Source organism: Strix aluco, chromosome W (assembly GCF_031877795.1).
Source record: "Strix aluco isolate bStrAlu1 chromosome W, bStrAlu1.hap1, whole genome shotgun sequence".
Lineage (NCBI taxonomy): Eukaryota > Metazoa > Chordata > Aves > Strigiformes > Strigidae > Strix > Strix aluco.
In genome coordinates, this window is record NC_133970.1 from 30,991,173 (window position 1) to 30,998,040 (window position 6,868).

General features: G+C 48.5%; 1 long non-coding RNA gene across 1 annotated transcript in view; it reads left to right on the top strand.

Annotated features, from left to right (window-relative positions):
• The window catches only part of LOC141917758 (uncharacterized), a 94,436-nt gene extending 89,961 nt beyond the window's left edge, over positions 1-4,475 (top strand). Inside the window, exon 3 of the long non-coding RNA XR_012621440.1 lies at positions 4,398-4,475. This is a non-coding gene — a long non-coding RNA (uncharacterized LOC141917758). The remainder of the gene's footprint in view (positions 1-4,397) is intronic.
• Positions 4,476-6,868: the final 2,393 nt, after the last annotated feature.

Sequence of the window (6,868 nt, forward strand, 5' to 3'; positions counted from 1 at the left end):
AGGGGAATGGCTGGGGAAGGCAGTGTGGATTGCTCCTCCCTTGGGAAAAGGCAAGCCCACTCATGGGATTGTTTTTGCTCAGGGACCTGGATGTACTTGGTGGGTAATGCGGGAGAATGGGGCTACTCAGTGTGTGCCTCAAGGAGATTTAACCTTGGGGGGAAAATAATCTGTGGGGTGAGTTGTATGTTGCAGGAAGTGATGGAGGAAGTAGGAACGACGAAGAGTGAACCAGATACGTGCGATGATGACCCAAACCTAGCCGGTGCTGGAGTCCAACAGTCAAACATACTGCTCCTGTCCTGAACATCCATCTTGACAGATGGGAGCCAAGTCACTGAGCATCTGGAGGAGTGAAGAAAGCTTACGGAATGAATAAATGAGTGTTATGTGGGACCTGGGCATGACGTAAATGGTATGGAATAAGGGGTGGAGACTGTACCGGGTCTGGCTGAGCCGGAATTGGTTTTCCCCTGTAGCAGCCCTCATGGTGCTGTGTTTTATGTTGGGAGCTGGCAGGGTGTTGATAGCACACTGGTGTTGTGGCTACTGCTGAGTAGTGCTTACACAGCACCAAGGCTCTTTCTGACATTTCCCCCCCACAGTGGGACGGGGTGGGCAAGATCTTGGGAGGGGACACAACCAGGACAGCTGACCCCAACTGACCAAAGGGATATTCCAGACCATATGACGTCTGCTCAGTATAAAGCTGGGAGAAAGGAGGAAGGGGGTGGGGTCACCCTTGGTCCTCCGAGGCAACCACTACGCGTATTGGAGCCCTGCTTCCTGAGAAGGCCCGACATCGCCTGTTCATGGGAAGTAGAGAATAAATCTGTTTTTTTTTTTTTTGCTTCCGCGCGCGGACCTTTGCTTCGCTTTGCTTATATTAAAACTGCTGTTGTTTTACCCACAAGGGTTGTTTTGTTTTCCTACCTTATTTTCTTTCCCTTCTTTGCCCTATTGAGAAAAAAAGGGGGAAGCGGGGGACGTGATAGAGCGACTTGGTGGGTACCTGGCATTTAGCCAAGGTCAAACCACCACAGATTCTCATAGAAAAACTGGCTGCCCATGACCTGGATGAGCAAACAGTCTGCTGGGTCATGCACTGGCTGGATGGACGGTCCCAAAGAGTGGTGGTCAATGGAGCTAAATCCAGCTGGCGGCTGGTCACAAGTGGTGTTCCTCAGGGCTCGGTGTTGGGACCATTTCTGTTCAATGTCTTTATTGATGATCTTGATAAGAACATAGAGTGTATCATCAGTAAGTTCGCAGATGACACCAAGTTAAGCGGGAGTGTCAATCTGCATGAGGATAGGGAGGCACTACAGAGAAACTTGGATAGACTGGATCGGTGGGCCTACATTAACAGGATGAGTTTCAACAAGGACAAGTGCCAGGTCCTGCACTTGGGCCACAACAACCCCATGCATCGCTACAGGCTTGGGGAGTTGTGACTGGAGAGCTGTCTGGAAGAAAATGATCTGGGGGTGCTAATTGACAAGCAGCTGAACATGAATGAGCCAGCAGTGTGCCCAGGTGGCCAAGAAAGCCAACGGCATCCTGGCTTGTATTAGAAATAGTGTGACCAGCAGAAGTAGGGAGGTGATAGTCCCCCTGTACTCTGCACTGGTGAGGCCACACCTTGAGTATTGTGTCCAGTTTTGGGCACCTCAATACGAGAGAGATATCGAGGTGCTGGAGCGAGTGCAGAGGAGGGCTGTGGGGATTCGGAAGGAGTCCCTGCGACAAAATGGACGTGTGAGCAATCCTGCATATGAGCAAGACTGGCAAAGCCTCAGCTTCGGCAAGGATGTGACGAGGGAATGACCCTGGAAGAATAAGGAAGAACCCAGGAAGTTAAACAACTTCAGGGTGTTGGTCTGGGCAGAGAAGAAGTTTGTACAATGTCGATGTGGCAGTTCTCAGCCAATCAGAAGAGAACTTAAGGAGCATGTGCAAAGCTAACTGTCCAATCAGAAAGAATTGTAGCATGTGATTGTATCTTGTGATTTTCACCTGCATTATAAAAGGCTTGTCCACCATATTAAAGTGGGCATTGCATAATCACTGTGTGATCATCTGCATGTCTGTATCTCCCATAGAGGGCAACGAAGCTGGTGAAGGGCCTGGAGAATAAATAATATGAGGAGCGATTGAAGGAGCTGGGACTGTTCAGTTTGAGGAAGAGAAGGCTGAGGGGAGACCTCATCACTCTCTACAACTACCTGAAAGGACATTGTAGAGAGGTTGGTGCTGGTCTCTTCTCACAGGTGATTAGTGACAGAAGAAGGAGGAATAGCTTTAAATTGCAACAGGGGAGGTTTAGAGTGGACATTAGGAAAAAAATTTTTCGCAGAAAGAGTGGTCAGACAGTGGAATAGGCTGCCCAGGGAGGTGGTGGAGTCACCATCCCTGGATGTGTTTAAGGGTCGTTTAGATGAGATGTTGGGGGATGTGGTGTAGGTGAGAACTTTGTAGAGTAGGGCTGATGGTTGGACTCGATGATCCCAAGGGTCTTTTCCAACCTGAATGATTCTATGATTCTATGAAATACACAAGAAAATCCCCTCACAGTATACAGGGTGATGATGAACCAGGCCCATCACGAGAACAGGAGGAGGAGGCAGAACCAGTGATAGTCACACAATCGTTATCCTTGAGTGAGTTGTGAGACATGCAAAAAGATTTCAGCCGCCATCCAGGTAAGCAACTCGTTACCTGTCTGCTCCGATGCTTGCAGGGCAGGGAGGTGAGGCAGCTGGGATCCCTGTCTAGGGAAGGGGGCATCGACAAAGTCATTGGAAAGAAGACACAAAATCTCAGTCTCTGGAGGCGACTCCTGTCAAGTGTGAGGGAGAGGTATCCCTTCAAGGAAGATTCTGTATGTCATCCAAGTAAGTGGACTACTATGGAGAGAGGTATTCAATACTTGAGGGAGCTAGCCGTGAGGGACATGGTTTACTATGACCCAGATAATGCGCGGCTACCCACGGATCCAGATGAAGTCCAATGCCACTGGCCCATGTGGCCGAAGTTTGTACGGAGCACACCATCTTCATATGCCAATGCATTAGCAGTAATGGACTGGAGAGACGAAGAGGGACCAACAGTGGAAGAATTGGCTCGCTGACTACGACAATATGAAGAAAGTCTCTCTTCCTCCCTCGTCGCCGAGGTGGAGAAATTATCTCAAGAATTCCAGCAAGTTAAAGAGGACATGTCCTACTCCCCACCTGCACGGACAAGGATCTTGGCTATTAGGAGCAGTCATTTCCCTACTCGAGAGAACCGGTATACGCCATGGGGGAAGCTGTGGCATCGCCTGCGTAACTATGGAGAAGACATGATGAAATGGGAAGGAAAACCAACCTACCTCCTAGAAGAGCGGGTATGTGAGTTGGAAGGAAGAACAACTACAAAACGGGGTTCTTTTAGGAGAAATGCTTCTCCCGTTTCCAGCAATCAAGTGCCCAAACAGTGCAGAAAGGTCGACTTTGCTCATGATTCTATGAGAAGAACTTCTGACTTGTATTCACAAGAAGTGAGTGATCAAGATGAGGCTGAAACCCGTGCACACCACACTAACCCATTTGTCGTTAGCGGGTATTATGACTAACTTTAGAGGGGCCCTGCCTCCAGCCAGGCTGAGGACAAGGACAATCGAGTTTATTGGCCTGTGTGGATTTGATGGCCTGGCACATCTGACCCCCAGCAGTATAGTGGACACTGCTGCTCAATGCACCCTAATGCCATCAAATTTTAAAGGGGCAGAACCCATTTGTATTTCAGGAGTGACGGGGGGTCTCAACAGTTGACTGTATTGGAGGCCGAGGTGAGCCTAAGTGGAGAAGAGTAGGAAAAACACCCTGTTGTGACTGGCCCAGACGCTCCATGTATTCTTGGTATAGATTATCTCAGAAGAGGGTATTTTAAGGACCCAAAAGGGTATCGGTGGGCTTTTGGTATAGCTGCCTTGGAAACAGAAGGAATTAAACAGCTGTCTCTGTTACCTGGTCTATCAGAGGATCCTTCTGTTGCGGGATTGCTGAGGGTCGAAAAACAACGGGTGCCAATTGCCACTACAACAGTGCACCGACGGCAATATCGCACCAATCGAGACTCTGTAATCCCTATCCATAAACTGATTCGTCAACTAGAGAGCCAAGGAGTCATCAGCAAGACGCACTCCCCCTTTAACAGCCTCATATGGCCAGTGTGAAAGTCTAATGGAGAGTGGAGATTGAGTATAGACTGTTGTGGCCTGAAGGAAGTCACGCCACCCCTGAGTGCTGCCGTGCCAGACATGCTAGAACTTCAGTATGAACTAGAGTCGAAGGTGGCCAAGTGGTACGCCACGACTGATATTGCTAATGCATTTTTCTCCATCCCTCTGGCAGCAGAGTGCAGGCCACAGTTTGCTTTTACCTGGAGGGGTGTCCAATACACCTGGAATTGACTGCCCCAGGGGTGGAAACACAGCCCCACCATTTGCCATGGACTGATCCAGACTGCACTGGAACAGGGTGAAGCCCTGGAGCAGTTACAGTACATTGATGATATCATTATATGGGGTAATAGAGCAGAAGAAGTGTTGGAGAACGGGAAGAAAATAATCCAAATCCTTCTGAGAGCCGGTTTTGCCATAAAGTGCAGTAAGGTCAAGGGACCTGCACAAGAAATTCAGTTTTTAGGAGTAAAATGGCAAGATGGACGTCGTCAGATTCCAATGGAGGTGATTAATAAAATAGCAGCTATGTCCCTACCAACTAACAGAAAGGAGACACAAGCTTTCTAGGGTGTTGTGGGTTTCTGGAGACTGCACATTCCAAATTACAGTCAGATTGTAAGCCCTCTCTATCAAGTGACCCGGAAAAAGAATGTTTTTATATGGGGCCCAGAACAGCAACAAGCTTTTGAACAAATTAAACAGGAAATAGTCCATGCAGTAGCCCTCGGTCCAGTTCGGACAGGGCAGATGTTAAAAATGTGCTCTACACTGCAGTCAGGAAGAATGGCCCTACCTGGAGTCTCTGGCAGAGAGCACCAGGGGATACTCGGGGTCGACCCCTGGGGTTTTGGAGTCGGGGATACAGAGGATCTGAGGACCACTATACTTCTACCGAAAAGGAGATATTGGCAGCATATGAAGGGGTCCGAGCTGCTTCAGAGGTGATTGGGACTGAAGCACAGCTCCTCCTGGCTCCCCGACTGCCAGTGCTGGGCTGGATGTTCAAAGGGAGTGTCCCCTCTACACACCATGCAACTGATGCCATGTGGAGTAAATGGGTTGCATTAATCACACAATGGGCTCAAATAGGGATCCCCAGCCGTCTGGGAATATTGGAAGTGATTTCAAATTGGCCAGAAGGCAAAGATTTTGGAATGGCGCCAGAGGAAGAGGTGACGTGTGTTGAAGAGGCCCCACCATATACTAAACTAATGAGAAGCGATACGCCCTGTTTACTGACAGGTCCTGTCGCATTGTGGGGAAATATCAAAGGTGGAAGGCAGCTGTATGGAGCCCCACACGACGGGTTGCTGAAGCTGCTGAAGGAGAAGGTGAATCGAGTCAGTTCGCAGAGGTGAAAGCTGTCCAGCTGGCCTTGGATATCGCTGCGTGGGAATGACATCTGTGAGACCAGGGAAAGGGATGATGATTCCTGAGAACGTATTTGGAACCTGAGCATAATGTAAGTTAACTTTCCTTGGGCTGAGAGGGAGCACAGCTAGAGGGCCGGGTCCGGATTGGTCATTGGAGTATTCCATATCATGTGACGTCATGCTCAGTATATAAGGGGACGCGTGCTCTCTCGTTTTGCGTTTTGGTTTTCCTGGTCAGCGGTTGGATTTCTGGTGTGGTTGGGATCGCTGCTGGGGATGGGCTCTGTACCAGTCGCTGGTCAGTGAGCCACTGCTGTATTTTACCCGTTTGGACTTGCTATTCTTACTGTTGTTTTGTTTCTATTACTAAATTATTTTTTTTATTCAACCTACGAATTCCTTTTTTTTTTTTTTTTTTGTCCTCCACTGTTTCACCAGGGAGGGGTGGGGGGAAGTAAATGACTGGCCACGTGGTGACTGGCTACTGGCCGAGTTCAAACCACAACAAATGGTATCTGGTCAAGGACTATTTCTGTGCAAAAAAGGATAATAAGAAAAGAAGGAAGGCATAAACAAGAACATACAGGGACACAAACCTGACCAACAAATGATAACGGAGGCAGTGTCAAGAACCAAACCTAATCAGTCCCACCAATTGGTAAGGATATGTGGAATGGGGTAATGTTTATTTCAGTAAGTTTATCTGATCAAGGACCTTTTCAAATGGTATACTAAGGAAAAGGGGGAAGCCAGAAACAAAATATACAGAGATCCAAACCTGTCAGGCAAACATAATGGAGACAAAGACTAGAAACAAACCTCATCAGTCACACTAGTTGATGGGCTATCAAGGAACTGCAGGCATACCAGGACTTTGCAACTGAATGCAAAACTGAGGGTCCAGGATGTTGCAGGGGGTTGGTGGAACTATGCCAACTGATGAGGCAATGTGCAAGGGAAGGGAGAGCAGGGAGGAACAAAGATGGGGTAGAGAGAAAGGGGTATAAAAGGGGCTGGTCATATGTAAAACAGGGCCAGTCAGTATGCTGCTTTGGCTGAGCCCTGTGCCTGATCACTGCAGTCTGTCCTATCTTCTTATATCTTCTTATCAAATCTTTTCTTAACTCTCTCACTAGGTAATCTCATTCTTTATCCCGTGCATATGTGTGCTGCAAGGGCTATGTGCCAGCTACTGGTGAGACCAGCGTGAGATAATTTGAGGCCAGCTACTGGAGCCAGACCAGAGGTGTGGGCACCCTGGCCTGTG